This window comes from Puma concolor, chromosome B3, assembly GCF_028749965.1.
Source record: "Puma concolor isolate L17-30 chromosome B3, mPumCon1.1.hap2, whole genome shotgun sequence".
Lineage (NCBI taxonomy): Eukaryota > Metazoa > Chordata > Mammalia > Carnivora > Felidae > Puma > Puma concolor.
The window spans coordinates 17,094,527-17,122,180 of record NC_141672.1 but is presented as its reverse complement, the minus strand read 5'-3'; the positions used below and the strand labels follow the sequence as shown (position 1 = coordinate 17,122,180).

Sequence of the window (27,654 nt, the reverse complement as noted above, 5' to 3'; positions counted from 1 at the left end):
TGGCATTTAAAATAACTGTTATTACCGTAGTAAGATCCTAATGTAAAAAGTAGACAACATACAAGGTCAGATGGGTAATTTCAACAGGGAGGTGGAGTTTATAACAAAGAATCAAATGTAAATGGTGCAAGAGAAAAACACTGTAAACAGAGATGAAGAATGCTTTCTATGAATTCCTTAGTAGACCGAACATGGCCCATGAAAGAAGCAATAAACTTGGAGATAGCTCAGTAGAAATCACCGAAACCAGAATACAAAGGGAAAACGAATGAAAATAAAAACAATACAGAACCATTATTAAGAACTATAAGAAAATATCGAATGGTCTAAAATATACATGACTTGAATCGCAGGAGAAGAAAAGAGATATAGATGCATAAAAGAATATCTTGCCAAGAATTTCCTAAAATTAGTCACGGGCACCAAACTCCAAATCCATGGGCACCAAACTCCAAATCCAAGAGACTCAAAGAACATCAAGCAGGAAAAAAAATAATAACAATCTAGGTATTTCACATTCGAATTACTATAAATGGAAGGGCATCCAAAGAAATGAGGTATATTGCTACTGGAAGAAGAAGCATAAAAGTTACAGGAACCTCGTCATCAGAAACCGTACAAGCTAAAAGAAAATAAATATATCTCTAAAGCTCTGGGAAAAAAAAAGAAAAACTCTATCAACATAGAATTCTACACCCAATGAAAATATCTTTTAATATAAAAAACAAAGGAAGATTTTCTCAGACAAACAATTACTGAGAATTTATTGCCAACAGACCTATTCCGAAGAAGTATGAAAAGAAGTTCTTTGGACAGAAGGAAGAGGTCAGAAACTTGAATTTACCTAAAGTAATTAATACTGTTGGACATGGGGGAAATTTTAGGTAAGAACAAAAGGGTGTTTTATCCTTATTTTTAACTGTTATAAAAGAGAACAGTCTATGGTAAAATTAATAATGATATTCTACGTGTTTATAGCACACGTGAACGGAAAATATACGCAACAATAGCATAAAGGATAGGGGTCAAGAGGTTGGGAAGGAGGCATAATTATAATTCTAAACATGCTACCATGCATGCTCCCCAAAAGAGTTCATGCCCTAATCTTCAGAACACATGAATATGATGAAATGTCATTGCTATCGCTGTGAGCATAGACTATAGACCTATCTCTACAGGCAATATCACTCCTATAACTACAGGCATTAGAGCACAGTCGATCTGAATCAGCCTATTCTGATTATCCCGGTGGGGCTAATCTAATCACATTAGCCCTTAAAGCAGAGAGCTTTCTCAGGTCGGTTGCAGAAGTCAAAGACGTTTCAAATGTAAGGAAAACTTGACCTGCCATTGCTCCTTTGAAAATGGAGAGGGCATGAGAGAAGGAATGCTGGTGGTCTTGAAGAGACAGCCAGCAAGGAACCAGGGACCTCAGATCCGTAGCCACAGGGAACCGGATTATACCAACTTGAATTCACCTGAAAATATATCCTTTCTTACAGCCTCCAGATGGGAGCTCAGCCCAGGCAAGACTTGGAGCGTGAGACCCACAGAAGAGAACCCAGTCCAGCCCACCAAGATTTCTGACTTACACAACTGAAATAATAAACAGGAGTGGGTTTAAGCTGCTACATTTGTGTTAACGTTTTACAGAGCAATAGAAAAACAATACCTGGTCGACCAATGCAAACAAAAGAGAAGTAACCTTAAAAAATAAATGGAGAAGTTTTCAAAAAATTAGTTGAGGGGGGAAAAATACGCTGAGCCATAGGGGGTATGGCTTCAGCAAGCCAGAAATAGCAATAAAGAAGTACATATATGTTAGCAAAGGGCATGGGTCCCAGTTACCTTCATCTCACCATGACCAGTGTGCAAGAGCAATCCAAATGCTCATCCTCGAAGCAATCTTTTATTGTATAGCTCCCTTCCTATTTCCTATAAGCAATAGACTCTGCGTCCTAGCAAAAATATCCCCACACTCAAAATAGCAGGGTCAATGAACTGATGTCGGGAATTTCATTCTAGCGTTGATGAAGGTAATATTTCCTTCCAGTTAGGTTGAATCTCAGTGCAGCCAATACTGCTGCAAGGCTGCCTGAGTTCTCCTCCAGCAAGAGCAGTTCATCGTTTTTGGAATGCCCACAATTCAGCGCTTTAGTTAATTCTGGCCCCTGACAAATATGGCTGATGCCATTTCCAAGCTAACTGGTGACTGTGGTGCTAGAGAGGAGTGAACCTAAGGGCTCAAAAACAATGTCCTGTGTGGTACTGTAAGGATAGACACATAGCCTTATGCATTTGTCAAAACCCACGGAATACAACAGGAAGAGTGAACTCTAATATAAACTGTGGATTTTAGTTAATAATAATTTAGCAATATTGGCTCATCGATTGTCGCAAATGCACCACATTAATCCAAAATGTTAAAGTAGGGGAAGGAGAAGGAGAGCAAGGGAGTTTATAGGAGCTCTCTGTATTTTCTGCTCATGTTTATGTAAACTTAAAACAACTCTAAAGAAATTAAGTCTACTAATTTTTTTAAATGTGCAGAGTAATATACCTTCTTCCCCTTTTCTGATCCATTAAAGCTCCTATTTCCCTGCACACACACGGATACACACACACACACACACACACACACACACAGGAAACCATTAAGCACATTGCCATCACTGGCCTCTGTAAGACTGTCTCACATTGCTGATCAGATGACCCAGAGATTGACAACCAGGAACCTTGTTGGAACCATTAAAGAACGATCCCAGGGTTTCCTGGTTCTGAAGGCTACAACACCAATGTCAGCACTCCCCTTCATTTTCAGGGGCTTCAACAATGGCACAGAGAAGCACCCAGATAATGAAGAGATACAGAGGGAAATATTAAATGCAGTGGAGAAATATTAAACAGAAAAATAACTAAACAGAAGCATTTAAACCGCAAAATCCATTGAGTAAATCAGAGAATATCCCCATACCTACCTAAACTAAAAACAATTGCATGCAAAATTGTCTTTTTCTTAGGAATTAGATTGTAGCCACCTTGGCTTTAGAGAAGATAAAAGAAAGACACCAGGCATCGTGAAAAAAAAATCAGCAAATCATAACAAGATGACTATTTTGAGTCTTCAGGACAAATATTTTCCCTTGAGAAAAATCTCCTCCATGAAGAAAAATAATTTCTCGGAGAAAAATTTCTGATTCATTTTCTGAATGGATTTCAAGAGAAAGTGGTTTATTTGAAGCAGGGACAAGATTTGGTTCTTGAAAGACATGACTAGCAAAATTTTAAATGCTTTGCATTTTGCTTATATATGGAGTCTAAAAAACAAAGCAAAGGAACAAACACAGACTCTTAAATATAGAGAACAAACCGGTAGTTGCCAGAGGGGAGGTGGGTAGGAGGATGGGTGAAATAGATAAAGTAGACTAAGGTATCAACCTCCATTTACAAAGTAAACAAGTCACAGAGACTAAAAAGTACAGCAAAGGGAATATAGCCAATAATATTGTAATAAAGTTGCATGGTGACACCATAGTGAGAAGTGAGTAATGTATAGAATTATTGAACCAATGTGTTATACACCTGAAACAAATATAACACAATATGTCAAATATAGTTAATAAAATTAAGTTAAATTAAATTAATGTAATAAAATGTTTTAGGAGCAAGGAACTATAGACTGTGTGATACAGGAAATCAAATATATGATTTATAATATCAACTCAAAAAAATCCTCCAAGAACACAAAGACAAAGAAAAAAATGATAATGAGAAAAAGCCAAGAGACCGATGAAGGATTAATCCATGATCTAAAACATGTAAATCAGAATTCCAAAAGACAGCAAAGCAAAAAGAGGACATTCAATAAATAAATGATATTAGAATATTTACTTAGCAGAAGAAGAAATTTTCAGATTCAAAGAGCCCCTGGGATCCCGGCAAAGTCAAAGAAAACGTGCACACTTAAGTACATACAAGTCAATATTTTAATTTTTAAGGAAAAGAAAATATTTTGTAAGCAACCAGGGAGACAGGTAAAAAGAAGGGGGAAAAAATGAAAGAAAGAAAATAGTGACTGACAAAGTAAAAAAAGGAACTTGTTTTCACAGGGGAAAAAAATCCAATAAAACTGAGTGTCCTTGTACTTGAGTTGACACCTGGTTATACTAGGTTGGATACAGCCAGAAATTTTATTTTGTGCGAAAATTCCAAACTTTTTGACAAGTTAAAAGTTCTGATCCAACAAACCTACATTCCTTGAGACAACACTGGCAAAATGGGAACTTACAAATGAAAAAGCCATCTATAAATTACACTTAACTCTTCACAATGTTGTCAATAGTCAATCACGTTTTGAAGTATCCAAGAGAATGCAGTTATCTATTGAAGAAAATGTGGAGGACAGCTAACAAAATCCTGGATTTGGAGCCATAAGACTGACTTGTGTCTAAAACCTGGCTTCTCCATACATACAAGTTCAATGATTTTAGGCAAATTACTTTTTTGCTTAGGACTTCGGTTTGTTTGAACATGACATGGGCCCATGTCGTGCCCCCTCCAATGCACTGCCATTAGGATGCATTAAGACAAAAAAACTGATAACATATGCAAAAAGGTGACAAGAGATTAGAAGGATAGTCTTAATGAAATCTGGGGCTTAATCATAAAATTCAGACATTGAAAGAAGTCACAAGCTATTCTACTAAATGCTGAACTGCTATGTTTCCCAAATGTTAATTAACTTGATCAATAAATGTTAATAATATGCTCATCATGTGCACAAAAATAATCTTGGCTTGGCAGAATTAAAAAAAAAAAAATGAATGGCATGACCACTGCCTTACATGGGCTTATTAATTCTAATGAAAGATACGATATACCTCCCTGAGTGATAATATACAAAGATATTTATGGAATGTGTAAATGAAAAGACCAAATAATCTTGGATCTTGGATGATGGATAAGCAAGGCAGAGACTGACTAAAAGTTCATCGGGAACACTTTCTTTTCCCTCTATGCAATGAGAGAGATGACATTTCTCAACCTTTCTTGCAGCTAGATGTGGCCGTGTGGCTGAGTCTTGACCTATGAGATGCAGGCAGAAATGATGTGCTCTCCTCTACTCCTGACCCATACAAGGTTCCACACATTACTCCATGTACTGGCTCTCCCTTCATGGAAAGCTCAGAATCAGGGGTCCAGTGAAGAACTAGGAGGTTCCCGGGGATAGAGAAGCCACTGGATAGAATGATTGTTCCCTAAATGACACAGGGAAGGTTGTCCCCCTCCCAACCCACAATTGACTAAGAGGTGAAAAATAATCTTATTTTGTTAAGCTCCTGAGATTGGAGGTTGTTTTATGTGAAGATGCCTGCTCTGAGTAGTACAATACTATTTGGTAGAGTAGAGCAAAAAGGAAAACAGAGGAATCATTGGAGCCTAGAATGTTCTCTACCCGCTCTTCTCAAATATTAATCTTGCTTATGAATATTCGTGGAGCTTTAAGAAAATGCAGATTCCGACTCAGCAGGTCTGTTGTGTAACCTGAGATTCTGCACCAAGTTCCCAGCTGATGCTGTTGCTGAAGGTCTATGCTGATTAGCAAAGAACTCCAGAAAATGAATTTGCAAAAATTGTACCCCTCCTCAGTAAACCACTTTAGGGCTACAAGAGGTTGTGTGTTTCATTTGGAACTGAGCTATATATGTTTGAGTTCTGTCAGTGATGATACAAATGTCAAGGAAGTGTTGAATGATGAAATAACACAGTGTGCCCACTGATCAAATGGGCTTGGGCACAGAATGTCTCTTTTAAAAAATCAGAATCACAATCAGAAGTAAGTGCCATTTTCCACCGTGGTTTATACCAAGAGAACATTTAAGGAACTTCATTTTGCAGCACTGCAATCAAATAAGCACCTGAATTAAGGTGCATAAGTAAACCAGCAAAAAGAAAAAAAAAAAAAAAAGACATTAGTTCATCTTTAGGAAAGGAAAAAAAAAAGTTCAGCTAGGCATTGAAGAGTGTTCCATTATTAAGCTACTTTGGAGAAAGGGTGAGAACCCAGACTCCACTATAAGCGTTCAGAGCAACAAGGAAATTAAGTTGCCTTTCACACTTAACTTACTTTGCTTTTCCATTTCTGCTTAATCATTACATCTTTTCCTAAATGAGTAGGGGACAAAAAGTAAAAAATAAAAAGAGAGAGAAAATCTCCACCCCAGTTATTTCTAGGAAACGGGCTATCACAGTTCGAGATTTGCATTGTAATTACTTATGAAAGGAAATTTAATTCATTTGCCTCTCATGACTCATTTTTCAGATGTAATTAAAATGACCCCAGAAAGCAGGTTAAAATAGCAAAGTCAATTTATACAGATAGATTCTAGACTTTTCAGTGTTCCATGCTTCTGAGCTCTGGTTTGTGAGAATCACAAAGAATGTCCCTGCCATTCTCTTCTAAATAAACATGGTGTTTTGCTTTGTTTTGTGAAGTCATCTGGTAAAAAGAAAAAGTCCTGTCATACATATGAACGAGGCTTGTGTTATCATTTCAAGGGCAGGGGAAGTGCTGAGACTCTAAAATATCCCCACGTATCTGCAGATCCAAAGTGGAATGCCTAAATTCTACAGACACTTATTTCCTGCTTCCTGAACAATTCCACGCCTCCTTTGTAAATTTCAACCGATCAGTAACTTCCGTGGTACCCATGAGTTTAACAGGTAATTTTTCAGAGCTGGGCAAGCAAATGTTGCGTGAAATTCTGGAACCTGAGTGGAAAAGAGAGAAGGAACAACAGAAAATGGAGTCTAGGAATATCTAAGGTTACTGGGGCCATTACTTATTTTCATCTGGGTCTCACCCTAATGCATCCACATCCTGAAGGTGGAATGACTAAGAGGGAGTTGGGAAATACCAGGTAGACAGGTTGGTGTCCAATGAGAGTTCTCTCTCTACCCACCCCTGCTTTTGGCCCTTCCTGTCCATGGATGTTGATCTGAAGACTTCTCTAGACCTCCTGAACTTGAACGCTGATCTCTAAGAGTCAGCACACCCCACCCCACCCCCCGCCCCCCGGCAAACCTAGCCTTCAATAACACCTCATACATGCTTCTTTCACTATCCCTATAGTTCTGTGGAGTAGTCAACTTTCACCAGCTGTGAACTCCCTAGCACTTAACACAGCATCAGATTCATAGTGGTTCTCAATGTATTATGAATGAACAAAAGTCCAGGAAAAAGCAACCAGGAGAATCTGCATTCAACAGCACCATTTCACATGAGGAAAGAAAGTGGGGACAGATAATCAGGAAAGGGAAGACTTTGGGAAGACTCTCGCATGGTAGGCAGATTAATACCCCCCGAAATGTCCATGTCCTAATCTCCAGAATCTGTGAATCTGTTAGGTTACATGGCAAAGAGGAATTAGGGCTGTAGATAGAATAAATTTGCTAATCAACTGAGTTTATGGTAGGAATTATATTAGATTATCCGAGTTGACTCATGGTAATCACGAAGGTCCTTAAATGTGGAAGAGGGAGGCAGAACAGAGAAAGCCAGAGAAAGAGATATGATGATAGAAACAGAATCAGAAAGATGTCATACCGCTGGCTTTAAAGACAGAGAAATGGCATTATAAGCCAAAACCTGTGGGTGGCCTCTAGAAGCTCCAGGAGCCAAGGAGATGGATTCTTTCCTAGAACCATTGAAAGGAGCACAGCCCTTCTGTGTGCAGGAAGGATTGTAACCCAGTAAGACTCGTGACCGACTTGTGATCTCTTGGATCGTAAGATAGTAAATTTGTGTTGTTTTGATCCACGAAATTTGTGGTAATTTGTTATGACAGAAATAGAAGCTAATAGGAGTGCGATTTATAGCTATGAATATTTGGAGCAATGGTTTTTATTGACATAGGCTTAAGGGAAGTCTGATGAGACTTCTCCAGAGGCAAGGTTTGTAAACTCACTGTTCTCACTGAGACTGTATGCTCATTTGAAACTGCTTTTGCAGAACAAAAGATAAGCACGCTGATATCTAAACCAAGAATGTCCTTTCACTTGCAATATGGAGATTTGAATGGTGATAATGGGGAGAGGCGAAAGCCCTTCTCCAAGCTACACCATAATGTCTCCGATCATTGTATTGCTTGCGTAAGTAGAAGAAGGATTAGATGGACTTTGTGTTATTATAAGAGCTTACGTACGAGTGGTGCTTTGTAGTTCACAAAATATACCCCCATCTGTGTTGCTCTGAAGGACAGAACCAGGAGAAGAAGGGGAAGGTTGCAGATTACAGACCTATACGTATGCATATACTCACATACATTATACATATACATACACAAACACTTATACATACACATACATTTACATATACACATACACATATACACACACTCACATACATACATATACGTATACAGACACGTATAGAAAAGAACTGAAGTCAGTTAGATGTTTGTAGCTAGTTAGTGCTAGTTAGATTTGCCCAAAGGGGGGATCTATTTTTTGAGGGAGTATGTTATACTTTCAAGGACAGGTTAAAATTCCATTGAGAGAGATGAAAGAGGGCAAAACGTAAGAAATCGAAAAAAAAAAGTTTATTTCTGGGAGTTCTTCCAATTTTTGACATTGTATGACCAGAATTGTTTTTTTAATATCTAAGACAGCCCTAAGATGGTTTTCAGAGCCCCACCTGTCATATCCATGAAGCAAAATAAAACATTGCTAAAAGGCAAAACGAGCATTTTTATAGGATTCCGAGAACGGTGCCAGTTAGTTAAATCAGGCAAAAATCACTTGTACCATTTTAATGTTTCCCCAAAGTGGTGTTTATCTTTAACTTTCACATCTAATGTAAACACCAGAAGTCGGATGGTAATAAAGATACCTTTAACTAGAAGTTTCAGCGAACACTCACTTGCCGTACAGTTTATTCATTAGAGTCCTGCTTTTTCTCCTTTTAAATTAGGTGTCCCAGTTACTATTCAGTCGGACTGCAAATTATAAAATGCATAAAATGCAATTTATAGGGCCTGTAATTGTAAAAGAGCATCTGGTCAACCCTGAAAAAAATTGGGGCGGTAATGCGCTGTAGGGAAAAACACCAGAGCATTTGAATTGAGAAAGCCCGGCTTTGCCTCTCAGGTTCTTGGTGGCTGTGACAATGGGCAAGTCATGCCAGCTTTTTTCATCTCAGTTTTCTCATCCAGACAAGGGGCTTAAAATATGGCACCCCCTTCTTCCTTTGTAGTCCTGAGCCTCACGGGACATCATGGGTACAAAAGCGTCTTAAATTCTTCAAAAGTGACTCCTGATAACCGCTCATCAGAGCTTCTATCTAGATTGTAAAATATCCCTGTGCAATTCTCTTCGAGATTAACTGGGCGAGAGTTTCTGTTTCGTGTTAACACCCCTGTCAGCACTGGATCACTCGTGCTCTGGCAGATCACAAAATGTGACCGGAGGCTTCAGCTCTGGGGAGAGAAGAAGTCTGTGCCATTTATTTCACCAACTGAAAGCCTGCCCATCCGATATTAAATACCATAAATACAAATGTATGCCCAGACACATGAAGAAACATTTCTCTATGAAACTGCTAATGAGTTTAATCCTTTGTGCTCCTTACAGCTGACCAGATTTGCAGAGTGAATGAGAGGAAATAGGAATATTCTAGAGAATATAAAAGCAGAATGAGGGCCAGAAATAGCGGGTTGTCAGGTGGTTACTCACAACTGGTAAAAGAAAGGAAAGAAAAGAAAAGAAAAGAAAAGAAAAGAAAAGAAAAGAAAAGAAAAGAAAAGAAAAGAAAAGAAAAGAAAAGAAAAGAAAAGAAAAGAAAAAGAAAAAGGTCACTCCTGCATTCACAATAAAGCGAAAAATAAGAACATCCTTAAGAAATGTTTATCCTGCCATAGAGATGGGTATATTTACCTTGCAAAACAAAATGTATAAGCCTTATAGATAAGCCTAAATCCCTTTGTGGCCATCCTTAATCTTCGTCATCCTCTCAACCCCTTCTGGGGGCAGCCAATGTTAAGTTCAATGTACGTGACCTTGGACCTTTTCTCTGCATTTGCATACATCACATCTACATACTCACAGAAGTCATTTGGGTGTCATTTTGTGAAGTATTTTTTAAGACATAAATGGCATCACACTGAATATATCATCCTGAAATATAAGAATGTAGACCTACGGGCACCTGAAGGGCTCAGTCGGGTAAGCATCCGACTATTGATTTTGGCTCAGGTCATGACTTCACAGTTTGTGGGTTCAAGCCCCACAGCAGGCTCTGAGAACTGACAGCACAGAGCCTCCTTGGGATTCTCTTTCTTCCTCTCTCCCACCCTCCCCTGCTCTCTCTCTTAAAATAAATTAAAATTTTTTTTAAAGAAAAGAATGTAGACTTTACGTTTAGACTGCCAGATTCATAGATCTTGATGTAATAGATGTGTGACCCTGGAAAATTATTTAACTTCTGTAATTCTCAGTGTCTTCATCTGTGAAATGGGGGTGATAATACAGCCTGCCTCATGAGATTGCAGCAAGGATTACAGGAGCTCATTTATGTAAAGAAATTAGCTCAGCGCCTACCAGATCACAAGCATCCCATACATGTTAACAGCTGATTTACATCACCCTTCGCCATGTGGGCAGCTCTTACCCATGCTTTATTAACTATATGAAATGTCTACGCTTCTGATAACTGGCAAATATAATGGATGTGTTGCGAACACTCCTGAACCACGAAATCTGCTCAGAGAATTGACCTCTCATCACTAAAATGGGTTGTGAAAAGCAGCCCAATGCTATACCAACCACTCACTAAACATTAGCTTTAAAACATGCATTTCATAGGGTGCCTGGGTGGCTCAGTAGGTTAAGCATCTTAACTCTTGATTTCAGCTCAGGTCACGATCTCGTGCTTCATGGGAGCAAGACCCACGTTGGGCTCCACACTAGGCATGGAGCCTGCTTGGGATTCCCTCTCTCCCTCCCTCTCTGCCCAGGGGAGTTGTCTCAGAGCTGGGTCTGGTCTTATTCCCCTTAGCCTAAGGGGTAGAACACTGTACTGCTCATTTTTGAACCCCAGGGCCTAGAACTTTCAGCATTCATGTGGCCAATGCTTCCTGAATGTTGAATAAATGAGTAGAATTAAGAGGAAACAATGCTCTACAGTTGCATACACATACATGATACGATGGTACCTAGGTATACAAGCTTGGGGAAATGAATTAAAGGAAGGACACTGAGTATACAACATTCAAAAGTGTTAACTACAGTTGGGGGAAGAGATGGAGATCGTGTACAATTTCTTTTCTCTACTTGCGAGTTTTCTGTACTTTCCAAGTTTTATTCAGTAAGCAGGTGACACTTCTATAAACAGAAAAAAAAAATTTTTTAATTTAATTTAAAAAGTGAAATTGTCACTTTGCTCACATCAAACCCTTCCTTCGGCCCCATTTAGTGCCTCTGGGTCACCAAGAACTTCCTACTCTGTGTGTCATTCAGCATTCACAGCTGCCTTTAACCCCTGGGGGTCCTGCCCGCAGCTTCTCGGGGGTCTTTATTCTGACTGTCCTATTCTGATGTTGTCTTTACTGTCCTTAGTCAGCATGGCTCCTGGGGTGCCCAGCTTCTGGACCCTGCCTTGGAGCAGACCCCAATGGTGCTCCAAATCTAGAAAGGACTCCTGTCTCACAGGCCTCACCAGCCCAAATAGTCAAGAGGCTTTGTCCTGGGTTTGGCAAAGCATTGGAGAACACATTTGTAGGTATAAAGTAAACTTTGATTTTCCACACATCTCCTAAGTATTTACCTACAGATGAACACCTGGGATTTGCTCTCAGCTACTATATTAAATTGCAAAATTCGATCTAGTATATTCTCTATAGGGAGCACATTCAATTTAGTTACAAAGCAGAGGTTATAATATGTAGAGGAATGGTGTGAACATCAAAAGTCTCAACTCCAGGGAAGAAGATATGAAATTTCATATACCATCTATCCTGTGAGATTTTTCTGTGAGTGTCGAGTTAGCTTGCAGCTAAAAGGAGAGTAAAAAAAAATAAACTATTAAAAAAAACTCATCCACATTTTTATATGCCTTTAAGGTGAGTAAAAAATGCTATTTCAAACTTACTGAAATTTGTTTATTGGAGTACGTGGTTATTAACAAGTAGCTTTATTTTATATTTTCACACATGTGCAGCAATGGTACTCTTATTTCTGTTTGAAAGACACTGCCTTGCCTTGGTTAAGTATGTATACTGTAAATTATAAGCCCAGGACAAATCTGAACATTTGGCAAAACTGAATGGAACCACCTTCTTCAACAGATATACGCTAGTAAAGCGTTTGGCTTGCCTTTCATCTCAGCGACATGAATATTGTGGCTGAAATACCCACATCATCGGATGGCTATCTTTGCTGCTTGTTCGTGATCTGAGAAAATGTGCAAGGGAGATGTGTATTTCCTCCCCAATAATTTCTATATCGGAGGGCACCGAGTCTGCTAATCCCCATCCCTCAGCACATCTCTCAACTCAAATCATCCTTCCAGAAGCAGATCTGTTTTAAAAGTGAAATACAAACCCCACAGAAATCCAAGGGGAAAAAAAATGAGACAGTTACAAGAACATTTGAGCCCAGAGCAACAAACCCCTACGCTCTGACTGCGAATCTGATGCCTTCGCAAGAGCCACCAACAGCTGGGGCATCTTTATTTAGAATCGTGTTTATAAATGATTTTATCTCATTGTAATTGTCACGCGTGCACAGCAATCTGTTAGCTTTTAACCAGGTTAGACACCCTCACAGCTGGAGAGGACCCTCAAATCACCAGAGAACCAAAAAAAAAAGAAAAAAAAAAGAAAAAGAAAAAGAAAAAAAAATCTTCTCTGCTTCCTTTCCCTTTGCTGGTCTTGAGCATCTTGGGGCCAGAAGCGGCCACCCTGAGCGGAGCCTGAGAGGCTGGGGGCTCCTGGGGTGCAGTGGTCAAGAGCAGACACCTTCAGCAGCGCCACCCAGCGTCTCTGGGGGACCATTTCAGCCGGGGATGGGGAGGGCTCTTCTCTCCCTGCTCCACTCTGTCAGCGCTCTCCTGCCAATCCTTCCCGGGAGCATCTCCCCGATTGGAACTTTCAGTATTAAGCAAGGTAGCCGGGTGATCAAAAGAAGAAAACTTCTCCCTTAAGAGCAATACAGCGACAGCAGCAGCAAACTTTATTTTCCCACCACCAGCTAAGGCCCGCTACTCCGGCTTGTCATTCTCAAAATGGCATCTTGCCTTTGTAATTCTACATTTTCCTGCAGTTTCATTTTCCTGAAAGTACCCCCCCCCAAAAAAAAATGCACAACCCAAGTGTTGTCTGGATGCACCATGAGGGCTCAAATGTGTCTTCTTTCTCCCGTTCCCAGCCAGCAGAGCCTCCTAACACAGACAAAATGCGACTGGGCTTAGCACAACCTGAGGCACAAATTGAATATATACAGACCACTGAGAAGCAATCTAAACGCATCCTGAAATCTGGAAGAGTGGGAAACATGGTTTACATCTTCATGGCACACATAGGGAAATTTCCTAAATATCCTCTACCCATCTCTTCCCCCAAAATCTACCCAGGAGCTACTTGACAATCTCTCCCTCCAAAATGTCTTTTTCTTGATTTGGTTTGTTACCCTTCCTAATGTGGATCAATCTAGTCTTTCTCAGACAATCCCAGTGGTGCAGCTAAAGATGTCTACCCTGCTCGGCCAGAAGGAATCATGGCTAGACAGTTGGCTGAGCATCTAAGGATTCATCCCCATTAAGCGGCAAGGGGGGGGGAAAGGTCTGAATAGTCATGCACGTGGTCCCTGTTACAAGCAGATAACTGATCTGAATCTGTCATTTCTTTTCATGTCCCTTCTACCTCCTCTCCCATTTCCTTCTCTCCCTCCCTTCTTTCATTCCTTTTTTTCTACCCTCTCTTCCTTTCTCCTTCCTTCCATCTTTCCTTTTTTCCTTCCTTCCATCTATCCATCTTTCCTTCCTTCCATCTATCTATCTTTCCTTCCTTCCCCCTTCCTTTGCTCTCTTCCTCCTTTCTTCCTCCCTTCCTTCCTTCCCCCTTCTATCCCTCTTCCCTTCCTTCTTTCCTCCCTTCCTTCTTCCTTCTCTCTTCTTACCCCCAAATCATAAATCATCAAATAATACTGCTAGAGAATTCCTTACAAATCTTCTGGCGCAACTCCTCATTTTACTGAAGAAGAACGCGAGGCCCAAGGAGGCTGTTCGTTCACCCTCCGCCCGCCGTCAGTTGCCTCTGGCAGAGCAGGAACTGGGGCCCTGGTTTGTGTATCCGGATCCTGTGGTCATTCCATCCTCTTAGACCGCACCCCTTCAAAGCAATGGCAGCAAAACAAGTTTGTGTCAGAAATTATTTGTAATCTAAGTTCTCGGGATGACCTGGGATTTGTACACATTCAGCCATTTATCCTAGACCCTCTACAACTATATTACTACAGGATGAAAATCAAGTTCAGAAAGATGGTTCTCAGGTACGACAAATTGCCAAGGACAAAACAAAGATCCAATAAGGGTTTCTATAACGCCCTTGCTTTAAAAAAAAGTGTCTCGATGTTGGCTGAAATAAATAATCTTCTGCTTAAATTTCTGTAAGCTTGAGAAGCCAACTAACCAAAACGTCCTTTCCATAAGTCCCCTGGTTCTTTGAGGGTTTTTAAGGGAATGATGCTATAATCACTTTACAGAACACTTCTCCGTCCCACAGCCCCTGCCCAGTTTTACAAAGAAGCCACACTTGCATCACCCAAAGGAGACCAGGATGGCCCTCAGCCTGGGAGCGACCTCACTTCTGTTACAACCAAGTGTCCAGCAGCTTGTGGCATTAGGCCCTGAGACAGGATAAGCCTGGGCCTAACCACAGCTCCAGCTCCCTCCACCTCTCCACACTCTCGGGAAAATCTCAACACAAACATCACCTTCCAGGACAGAAATAACACGTCCTCATCAAAGCAGCGTCAGTTCTTCACAGCCTCCAGCGCCCACGTGGCTCCACTTTAGAAGCCATCTGGCGCCACAGTGAGTGGCCATTTTGAAATTAAGCGTGAACTTCAGACATTGGTTTCTTCAAAAAGCTTCAAGAGAAGTATTTTGGAAGACAAGAGGGATGGGTCAAAGAGTCCAAAACGGATGAGAAGTGTATGTGAATTTTTAAAAGTCGATCCTTGACTCATTCTGCCCTTCTTACAACAGGGCAACGTTTGGGGTTTCTGGAGCATGACAGGCATTTTGGTCCCCATTTCTGAGTGACAGACGGTCGCCAAGACCACCGGAGCCGGACTCTCAGGACATTTTGTCAGCAGACGGGAGGGCTTCCGGCCCTGCAGCCCCCACAGCTTCAGGCATGGCAGACTGTTTGGTGAGTTCACTGAAGCACCTCCCTCTGTTTGAGTCTGTGACAGGGGAGGCCTGGGTCACGCTCTCCCACTCTGAGCATGGGAGCTCTGTACTTCTTTCTGAGTGCCTCCATTTCCTCCCTGGAAAATAGGGATTTAACGATAAAACCTGCCACCACAGATTACTGCAAGTATGAAATGCGGCCCCTAGTAAGTGCTATTAAAAGCCTGTGCAATTATTTCTATTATTATCTGCCCTCAGTTATTAATATCACTCCTCTGTGCTGCCCTGAACAGGGCTTCCATTCCCAAGCTCGTGAAAAGCTTAAAGGAAGTTCCAGCTAACAAGTGAAGCCTCAGTCTCACTTCATCTCCCTCCCTCCCTCTCTCTCTTCTTTCTCCCCTACTTTTCTCCTTCTTGTTAACAGAAGTAGTTGAAATGACTTCCCATTTCTTCAATGAGCTGATCCTTTGAAGACTTCAATCTATACACCCAAGTTGTTTTCCCTTTCTGGACTGCCATCCTGAGAAAACCCTAATCCCTTGAAGGTGCCCAGGGCAGCACTGCCCTTGCAGATCCTGTTAGAATTCAACGCAATGGGAAGGTCAAAGGAAGAAAGTCAAGGTCTAAAGGAAGAAGCATATGTCCCTGAGGGTCCCGAGCAGAATCCTCTTGTCTCATGGAGAACGCTATAAACTGACAGGATGAAAAAGGTCCTAGCTGGTAAAGAAATAATAGCATACCCATATAATCTAGTCTCAGGTCGCTTTGACAGGCATTCTATAAAATGAAGTTGGCTCACAAATCAGTTGATATACATATTAATATTTTAAAGAATTTATCCATGTTAGGTAAATATAATATACACAAATATGCAAGTAGAAAAAAACACAGGATTCATCAAAATAAGAGTGTGGATATCCTTGGTTAATGGAATCATGACTGCATTTATGTACTTCCTAAATTTTCTATATTAAACATCCTGAAATTTTACATATATATGTAAACATATATTTATGGTATACATTCATATATAGTCACATATTTACATATATATGTATACATATATATTTACATTTACATATGTATACATGTAAATGTATACATATGTATACATGTAAATGTATACATTTACATGTATACATATGTATACATTTACATGTATATACATTTACACATATATACATTTACATATGTATACATTTACATGTATACATATATATTTACATTTAAATATATATGTATATATGTATTTATATATGTGTGTGTGTGTGTATATATATATATATATATATGTAACATCTCCTTTCACCATATTGAAGAACACACACTAACCTAGTCAGCAAGATGGCACCAAATTGAAGGCACACACATTCCATGTTCCTGTTTTCTCTGCTGAGTGAGAATGGGCCCAGACTAACCTGCCTCCCTGAGATCAACTACATGCTGAAGAAAGCAAGACCTAATCGAGCGAGACAAACTTAAACGTACCAAACTGCCAGCAAAAGCCCAAGTGTCTGCACCCATCCTCCGGGGATAAATCTTCTGGATTGTGTGTGTTGTGGGAGGAAAGCATCAGGTTCTTCCAAGGCTGCTCCCACCGCAGCCTCCAAGGCTGGCTCCAGGCCACCAGAGTTTGGATTGCTAGTGCCATCGAAAATTCTAAGAAATAACAAAGTGGCCTTAAACTTTTTCCTCAGGGGAATTCCAGTCTGGTTCTTCTCTGAGAACAGGAGCCCTTTTTGGGCCAAGCTCTGGAGAACTGAGGCACTCGGGCACACTCCTCAAGGGGAATATTCGAAAGGGGATTCACAGAGCCTTATGCACAAAATGAAAAGAAAGAAAAGGCCTTGGAGCATGAGACATCCTACTTGAAGGCCTTTGGTTTCAAAGGGATACACACAGGTTGAGAGCATCAGCTTTGGGGTCAGTCTCTGGTTTCTCCATTTATCGGCAATGTAGTCTTCTGGTAAATTTGTCTTATGTGTAATTGGTCAATAATGGTAACTATGTCATTAAGATTGTTGAGAATGTAACATAAAACATTCTACATAAGAGTGTTTAGTAACATGCCTGGCAGAATCGGTAGTCCGTATATAGTTAGTGTTACTACCACTATAACCTGGTGCTACTATTACTTTAAGAAAGGCAGTGGATTAGGCTTTACATAGAACACACAGAGAGGACTGAGGGATGGGTTTCAACCTAAAAAATATAATCCATCTAGATGCTCCTCTCTCTTCCTCTCTCCTTTTTCTTCTTCTGTGTGCACACAGGCACTGAACAGCAAAAGATAAATAAACTTCAAAACAATAAAGAAGCAGAGAGAAAAAGCCCTGGGGAAAAGATGATGGTTGCATTCTCCTCCAAAAGCTGAATACAATAAACCAAAAAATAGGGTGAGGGAACAATGAGAGGATTTCTCTAGCCACTCTTGACCTTGTCTTCACTTCCAGCTTCTCAGACCCCAGATTTTCTTATACATAACCGTGTGAAACCGCCAAATGACAGAACAGGGGGAAAAAAACCTACCAAATACTTTCCCACCATCCGTGCTTGGGCCCTAAGGAAATAATTGAATACTGCCCAGGAAAACCAAAGAAGCAAACCAAAATAAATCCATGCGCGGTTTGCGGATCAAGGAAAGACCTGGATAGAACAGTCAACACTCAAGAAATGAATAAAAGCTTTTAAAGAGGGAGAAGAAGCATATGCAAAAATCATCCACAAGGACGATAACATACACACAGAGAGAGAAAAGAAAGGAAGAGAAAAGAAAAGGGAAGAAAAGAAATAGAGAAAGAACATATAAATGAGAATAAAGACAGTAATCAAACGTACCTCCAGGAAAGAAAAGAAATATTCAGCAACACTGCTTCATATCTTCAAGGATATTAAAGAAACATATACTCCGTAAATCCAGATGAAGAGGAAATAATAAAACAGTTTTCAGCGGAATTACAACAAAACAGCAGCAACAAAAAGCTGAATGAGCACATGGGGGAGAAAAATAGTACTGGCTTTAAAAAAATCAAGCATAATAGGGGTGCCTGGGTGGCTCAGTCAGGTAAGTGTCTGATTTTAGCTCATGTCATGATCTCAATCCATGAGTTCGAGCCCCACGTCGGGCTCTGTGCTGACAGCTTAGAGCTTGGAGCCTGCTTTGCATTCCCTGTCTCCCTCTCTCTCTCTACCCCTCCTCCACTTGTTCTCTCTCTCTCTCTCTCAAAAATAAATAAACAGTAAAAGAAATCAAGCATAATTTTTTCAAAAAAGGAAAAATTCAAGGCACACAGAAGAAGAAAGTATAAATGGGAAACTCACCACAGGGACCACAGTTCTTTGGCCCTAAAGAGAAAGGCAGCGAAACAGCCAGTGCACATACAATGAAAGACCTAATCGACGGGACTCTTCCTGAACTAAAGTAGCTTATGAATGCAGATTTAAAAGAATCATCACACACTGAGTAACATTTATAAAAACTGAGAAGTATACCTTAATTTTTAAATAAATTATTGAATTTCAAAACCAGCCACAGATTTCTTCTAACAAACATTGATGGCAGAAACCAATGGAAGCAGCACACTAAAATCTGGAAAAATAAAGGGACCTGTGATCCAAAAACTTTCCCCAATTTAGTTTTCATCTTTTGTGACAATACCAGAAGGAAGTTCTCAACTATGCAGGCATTCATGAAGCACAATTAATACACATCTTTCTCTAAAATACCATAATGGTGTAAACCTGCTAATCAAGATGAAAAGATAAATAAATCACAAATGGACAAATTTCCATACGAAAGAGTTTGAAAGACCTTAAACAATTGCAGCGAAATTTTAGTCTAGATAGCTCTTTTGACTATGATTACAGGACAGAATATAATATTTTAATTCTTGGAAAAAAAGAGACATTTATTATAGTTTTATATTATAGTATTATGTTATAGTTTATTATAGCATTTTAGTTTTAGTATAGTATTTATTATACCATTATAGTTTATTATAGTTTTATTATAGTTCATTATAAGTATTTATTATTTTAATTATAATGAACTGTAATAAAAACTCTTGAATCTACCAATAAAAAACAGAAAGTGGAAAGGGCTAGCAGGTATATCATGAGTCATTGAAAGTGAACTAATTTCCTTATCTTTCATGGGAGGAATCAGTGGTCACCAATAATTTCAGGAACTGAAATATAGCGTAAGCATTTTGGTTAAAATCCAAATCAATGACACGAACAACAATAAATTTGACTATGGGGGAAGGAGCCAAGATGGTGGAACAGCATGGAAGTTTTCTGTGTGTCTAGCATCCATGAAATACAGCCAGACCAACACTAAACCATCCCGCACACCTAGAAAACTCATCTAAGGATTAACACAATGATCTGCACAACCTGACTCACAGAATTCAGCAGGTACGCAGTGCAGAGAGGTGAACTGGAGGAGAAGTCATGGAGGGCAGATAGCCGCTTTTGCATAGGGAGAGAGGACAGAGATGGGGGATGGGAGACGGAAAAGCACCCCCTCCCCCCCGCAAAGCAGCTGGAGAGAAAGTGGAAAAATGGAAATAGCAGCAGGGACTGAACTAAAAAGGGAGAAAGGAGAGGGTTTAAATTCCATTAAGACTATAAACAACGGGAGCGCAGAGTCTGAAACTCCACAGCTTGTTACCTGCCAGTGTTCTGGTGGGAAGGGCAAATCCCCAGGAGCAGAGTGGGGTCCATGAGGTTCTCCGGCTACACGGGGAGAGGAGGTTCCCCTGCTGGAAGGACACCTGATAGAGGCTATGTGGGTCCCCCAAAGGCAAGGCCCCAGTGGACCCGGGAGAACAACCACATCAACATCAGCAGCCACGCAGTCCCACAAATGTTCCTGGGTGCAACCAGCACCCAGCCATTGCTCAGTGAGACCCTCCTACAGAGGGGTAGGACGGGTCAAAGCCGCAGTCCCTCAGAAGTAAGAGGTCAGGAAACGGGAACCCTCTTGCACTGTTGGTGGGAATGCAAATTGGTGCAGCCACTCTGCAAAACAGTGTGGAGGTTCCTCAGAAAATTAAAAATAGACCTACCCTATGACCCAGCAATAGCACTGCTAGGAATTTATCCAAGGGACACAGGAGTACTGAGGCATAGGTGCACTTGTACCCCAATGTTTATAGCAGCACTCTCAACAATAGCCAAATTATGGGAAGAGCCTAAATGTCCATCAACTGATGAATGGATAAAGAAATTGTGGTTTATATACACAATGGAGTACTACATGGCAATGAGAAAGAACGAAATATGGCCCTTTGTAGCAACGTGGATGGAACTGGAGAGTGTGATGCTAAGTGAAATAAGCAGATACCATATGTTTCCACTCTTACGTGGATCCTGAGAAACTTAACAGAAACCCATGGGGGAGGGGAAGAAAAAAAAAAGAGGTTAGAGTGGGAGAGAGCCAAAGCATAAGAGACTCTTAAAAACTGAGAACAAACTGAGGGTTGATGGGGGGTGGGAGGGAGGGGAGAGTGGGTGATGGGTATTGAGGAGGGCACTTTTGGGATGAGCACTGGGTGTTGTATGGAAACCAATTTGACAATAAATTTCATATATTGAAAAAAAAAAAGACCCCCCCCCAAAAAAAGAAGAGGTCAGGAAACACAGCCGCATCTGAGACAAAACTCAGGAGGGAGGAGCTGCTTGGGGCTTGGTCACGGACAGCGTAAAAGTGGGGAGTGGACAGAAGCCGAAGATAAAGGACAGGTGCACGATTGCTGATCGGGGAGAGCAGAGTTCCAGTACTAGAGACTGGGTAGCTGGGTGACGCCATTTTCACCGATCCCATGCACACACATACACACCTACAAGCACCACAACAATCCATCCCAGTAAGCTAAGCTGAGCCATCTAGTGGAGAACAGAGCCGTTACACTAAGCCCCACCCAACTGGGCCAACCTCGTTTTTCAGGAACATAAGTCTCTCTGCCTGCTTAGTTTATGGAGTATAAAGCACTTCATAGTTTGACTTCTAGGAGAAAAGAAAGTAATTTCAGTAGTATTTCAGTCTGTTCGCTGGTCCATTTATTCAATTATCTTTCTTTTCTTTTTTTTTATTTTTTCTTTTTTCTCTTTTTCATTTCTTTTCTTTTTCTTGCATGCAGAAAGAGAAATAATTCATTTTTATTTTCAATTTTTATAAAAAATATTTCTCTTTAATTTTTTTCTACTATATTTTTACTTTTTGTGTAAATTTTTTCAAATTCTATTTTACTTCCATCATTTCATTTTAGTCTACTTCAGTGTATTCATTTTTTCAAATTTTCAAACAATTTCCTTTTTTTTTCTTTCCCCTTTTTTCTCTAATCTATCAAGCCCTTTCAACACCCAGACTAAAACACACCTAGGATCTAGCATCATTTATTTGATTTTGTGTGTGTGTGTGTGTGTGTGTGTGTGTGTTTAATTTTTTAATATTTTTTAATCTGAATTTTTTAATTTTAATTTTTTTACCTCATTAATTCCTTTTCTCCTTCCAAAATGACAAAATGAAGGAATTCACCCCAAAAGAAAGAGCAGGAAGAAACAACTGCCAGGGACTTCACCAACACAGATATTAGTAAGATGTTTGAACCAGAATTTAGAGTCACAATAATAAGAATACTAGCTGGAGTCGAAAACAGATTACAGGAGTGCCTGGGTGGCTCAGTCAGTTAGGCAACCGACTTTGGCTCAGGTCATGATCTCACAGTTTGTGGGATCGAGCCCTGCGTCGGGCTGTGTGCTGACAGGTCAGAGCCTGGAGGTTGTTTCAGATTCTGTTTCTCCCTCTCTCTGTGTCCCTCACCTGTTCAAGCTCTCTCTGTCTCAAAAATAAATAAACATTAAAACCAAAAAAAGAAAATAGATTAGAATCCCCTTCTGCGGAGATAAAAGAACTAATGGCTAGTCAGGATGAAATTAAAAAAGGCTATAACTGAGCTGCAATCTCGAATAAAGGCCACAGCAACAAGGGTGGATGAGGCAGAACAGAGAATCAGTGATATAGAGGACAAACTTATGAAGAATAATGAAGCAGAAAAAGAGAGGGAGATTAAGGCAAAAGAGCACGATTTAAGAATTAGAGAAATCAGTGACTCATTAAAAAGGAACATCAGAATCATAGGGGTCCCAGAAGAGGAAGAGAGAGAAATAGGGGTAGAATGGTTATGTGAGCAAATCGTAGCGGAAAACTTTCCTAACCTGGGGAAAGACACAGACATCAAAATCCAGGAAGCACAGAGGACTCCCATTAGATTCAACAAAAACCAACCATCAACAAGGCATATCATAGTTAAATTCACAAAATACTCAGGCAAGGAGAGAATCGTGAAAGCAGCAAGGGAAAAAAAAGTCCTTAACCTACAAGGGAAGACAGATCAGGTTTGCAGCAGACCTATCCACAGAAACTTGACAGGCCAGGAAGGAGTGGCAGGATACATTCAATGTGCTGAGTCAGAAAAATATGCAGCCAAGAATTCTTTATCCAGCAAGGCTGTGATTCAAAGTAGCAGGAGAGATAAAAATTTCCCAGACAAACAAAAGTTAAAGGAGTGACCACTAAACCAACCCTGCAAGAAATTTTAAGGGGGACTCTCTGGGGGAGAAAAAATGAAAAAAAAAAATATATATATATATATGTATATAAATACCAAAAGCAACAAAGACTAGAAAAGACCAGAGAACACCACCAGAAACTCCAACTCTATAAGCAACATAATGGCAATAAATTCATATCTTTCAGTACTCACTCTAAACATCAGTGGACTAAATGCTCCAATGAAAAGACATAGGGTAACAGAATGGGTAAGAAAACAAGATCCATCTATATGCTATTTACAAGAGACCCACTTTAGACCTAAAGACACCTTCAGATTGAAAGTGAGGGGATGGAGAACCATCTATCATGCTAATGGTCAACAAAAGAAAGCTGGAGTAGCCATACTTATATCAGACAATCTAGACTTTAAAATAAAGAGTGTATCAAGAAACGAAGAAGGGCATTATATCTTAATTAAGGGGTCTATAGACCAAGAAGACCTAACAATTGTAAACATTTATGAGCCAAATGTGTGAGAACCCAAATATATAAATCAATTAATCACAAACATAAAGAAACTCATTGATAGTAATACTGTAAGAGTAGGGGACTTCAACACCCCACTCACAGCAATGGACAGATCATCTAATCAAAAAATCAACAAGGAAACAATGTCTTTGAATGACTTAGATGGACTTAACAGATATTTCAGAATATTTCATCCTAAAGCAGGGGAATATACATTCTTCTCCAGTGCACATGGAATGTTCTCCAGAACGGATCACATACTGGGACACAAATAAGCCTTCAACAAGTACAAAAAGATCAAGACCATTCCGTACATATTTTCAGATGACAACACTATGAAACTCGAATCAACCACAAGAAAAAACTTGGAAAGGTAACAAAAACTTAGAGACTAAAGAACATCCTAGTAAAGAATGAATGCGCTAAGCAAGAAGTTAAAGAGGAAATTAAAAAGTTCACAGAAGCCAATGAAAATGATAACACCACAACCCAAAACCTCTGGGACATAGGAAAGGTGGACATAAGAGGAAAGTATATAGCAATCCAGTCCAGACCTTCCTAAAGAAGGAAGAAAGATCTCAGATACACAACATAGCCTTATGCGTTAAAGATCTGGAAAAAGAACAGCAAATAAAACCCAAACCAGCAGAAGACAGGAAATAATGAAGATGAGAGCAGAAATTAATGCTATTGAAACCAAAAGAAACAAAAAAAAAAAAAAACCAAAAAAAACAAAACAAACAAACAAAAAAAAAAAAAAAAACAGTAGAACAGATCAATGAAACCAGAAGCTGGTTCTTTGAAAGAATTAACAAAATTGATAAACCACTAGCCAGTTTGATCAAAAAGACAAAGGAAAGACCCAAATAAATAAAATCAAGAATGAACAAGGAGAGATCACAACCAACACAGCAGAAATAAACACAATAATAAAAGAATATTATGAGCAATTATATGCCAATAAAATAGGCAATCTGGAAGAAATGGACAAATTCCTAGAAACATATAAACTACCAAAACTGTAACAGGAAGAAATAGAAAATTTGAACAGACCCATAACCAGTAAAGAAATCGAATTAGTAATCAAAATCTCCCAAAAAACAAGAGTCCAGGGCCAGATGGCTTTCCAAGGGAACTCTACCAAACATTTAAGGACGAGTTAACACCTCATCTCTTGAAGCGGTTCCAAAAAATAGAAATGGAAGAAAAGCTTCCAAACTCTTTCTATGAAGTCAGCATTACATTGCTTCCAAAACCAGACAGAGACCCCACTAAAAAGAGAACTATAGACCAATTTCCCTGATGAACATGGATGCAAAAATCCTCAACAAGATATTAGCCAACCAGATCCAACAATACATTAAAAAAATTATTCACCACGACCAAGTGGGATTTATACCTGGGATGCAAGGTTGGTTCAATATTTACATAACAATCAATGTGCTTCATCACATCAATAAAAGAAAGGACAAGAACCATATGATCCTCTCAATAGATGCAGAGAAAACATTTGACAAAATACAGCATCCATTCTTGAAAAAAAAAAAACCCAAGAAAGTAGGGATAAAAGGATCATACCTCAAGATCATAAAAGCCATATATGAAAGACCCAATGTTAATATCACCCTCAATGGGGAAAAACTGAGAGCTTTCCCCCTAAGGTCAGGAACAAGACAGGGATGTCCACTCTCACCTCTGTTATTCAACATAGTATTGGAAGTCTTAGCCTCTGCAATCAGACAACACAAAGAAATAAAAGGCATCCAAATCAGCCAGGAGGAGGTCAAACTTTCACTCTTCGCAGATGACATGATACTCTATATGGAAAACCAAAAAGAGTCCACCAAAAAACTGCAAGAACTGATTCATGAATTCAGCAAAGTTTCAGGATATAAAATCAATGCACAGAAATCAGTTGCTTTCTTATACACCAACAATGAAGCAACAGAAAGAGAAATCAAGGAATCGACCCCATTTACATGCACCAAAAAACATAAAATACCTAGGAATAAATCTAACCAAAGAGGTGAAAAATCTATACACTGAAAACTATAGAAAGCTTATGAAAGAAATTGAAAAAGACACAAAAAAATGGAAAAAGATTCCATGCTCCTGGATAGGAAGAACAAATATTGTTAAAATGTCGATACCACCCAAAGGAATCTACATATTCAACGCAATCCCTATCAAAATAACACCAGCATTGTTCACAGAGCTAGAACAAGTAATCGTAAAATTTGTATGGAACCAGAAAAGACTCCAAATAGCCAAAGCAATCTTGAAAAAGAAAAGCAAAGCAGGAGGCATCACAATCCCAGACTTCAAGCTATACTACAAAGCTATAAACATCAAGGCAGTATGGTACTGGCATAAAAACAGACACTCCAATCAATGGAACAAAACAGAGAACCCAGAAATGAATCCACAAATGTATGGCCAACTAATTTTTGACAAAGCAGTAAAGAATATCCAATGGAATCAAGACATTCTCTTCAGCAAGTGGTGCTGGGAAAACTGGACAGTTACATGCAGAAGAATGAACCTGGACCACTTTCTTACACCATACACAAAAACTCAAAATGGATGAAAGACCTAAATGGAAGACAAGAAGCCATAAAAATCCTCAAGGAGAAAGCAGGCAAAAACCTCTTTGATCTTGCCCACAGCAACTTCTTGCTCAACACGTCTCCAGAGGCAAGGGAAACAAAAGCAAAAATGAACTATTGGGACCTCATCAAAATAAAAAGCTTCTGCACAGCAAAGGAAACAATCAGCAAAACTAAAAGGCAACTGACAGAATGGGAGAAGACATTTGCAAACAATGTATCAGATAAAGGATTAGTATCCAAAATCCATAAAGAACTTTTCAAACTCAATACCCAAAAACCAAATAATCCAGTGAAGAAATGAGCAAAAGACACGAATAACACTTCTCTAAAGAGAACATCCAGATGGCCAACCGACACATGAAAAAATGTTCAACATCACTCATCATCAGGGAAATACAAATAAAAACCACAATGAGATACCACCTCACACCTGTCAGAATGGCTAACATTAACAACTCAAGCAACAACAGATGTTGGCGAGGATGCGGAGAAAGAGGATCTCTTCTGCATTGTTGGTGGGAATGCAAGCTGGTACAGCCACTCTGGAAACCAATATGGAGGTTCTTCAAAAAACTAAAAATAGAACTACACTACAACCCAGCAATTGCACTACTAGGCATTTATCCAAGGGATACAGGTGTGCTGTTTCAAAGGGACACATTCACCCCCATGTTTATAGCAGCACTATCAACAATAGCCAAAGTATGGAAAGAGCCCAAATGTCCATCGATGGATGAGTGGATAAAGAAGATGTGGTATATATATACAATGGAGTATTACTCGGCAATCAAAAAGAATGAGATCTTGCCACTTACAACTACGTGGATGGAACTGGAGGGTATTATGCTAAGCAAAATTAGAGAAAGACAAATACCATGAGACTTCACGCATATGAGGAATTTAAGACACAAAACAGATGAACATAAGGGAAGTGAAGCAAAAATAATATACAAACAGGAAGGGGACAAAAACATAAGACATTCTTAAATATGGAAAACAAAAGAGGGTTACTGGAGGGGTTGTGGGAGGGGGTATGGGCTAAATGGGCAAGGGGCACTAAGAAATCTACTCTTGAAATCATTGTTGCACTATATGATAACTAATTTGGATGAGAATTTTAAAAAATAAAATTTAAATTTAAAAAAAATTTTAAAAATTGACTATATTCCAAATTATGAGGAGGAAAAGATTACTGGAAATTAAAGTTGAACTAAATGTGAAAAACTATAACCCTCAAAGAAGCAAATATATGGTACTGTCTTGGGATTTTCCTGTTCAAAGATGATTGGGATGAAGGAGAGAGAAGAAGAGCCAGGCCTGTACTTACTATATGATTGAAAGTCATCAAATAATGGCTTCGTTTTGTTTTATGGAACAGCTTAAAAGAAAATCTGAAGTGAAATGTGTTTCACAGCCCATATGAAGAATTCTAACATCTTTATATTTTTTCACATTATCATCAGTTAGTAAAGAAATTATTTTTTTTATTTTTTTAATGTTTATTTATTATTGAGAGACAGAGAGAGACAGAGCATGAGCAGGAAAGGAGC

At 39.4% G+C, this 27,654-nt stretch overlaps 1 protein-coding gene and 1 long non-coding RNA gene across 4 annotated transcripts in view; both read right to left on the bottom strand.

The window, feature by feature from the left end:
- The window catches only part of LOC147579784 (uncharacterized), a 42,135-nt gene extending 27,554 nt beyond the window's left edge, over window positions 1-14,581 (bottom strand). Inside the window, exon 1 of the long non-coding RNA XR_015251809.1 lies at window positions 14,219-14,581. This is a non-coding gene — a long non-coding RNA (uncharacterized LOC147579784). The remainder of the gene's footprint in view (window positions 1-14,218) is intronic.
- LOC147579782 (uncharacterized) overlaps window positions 1-27,654 on the bottom strand; it is a 366,915-nt gene that overhangs the window by 258,862 nt on the left and 80,399 nt on the right. The gene's annotated exons all lie outside the window — the stretch shown is intronic.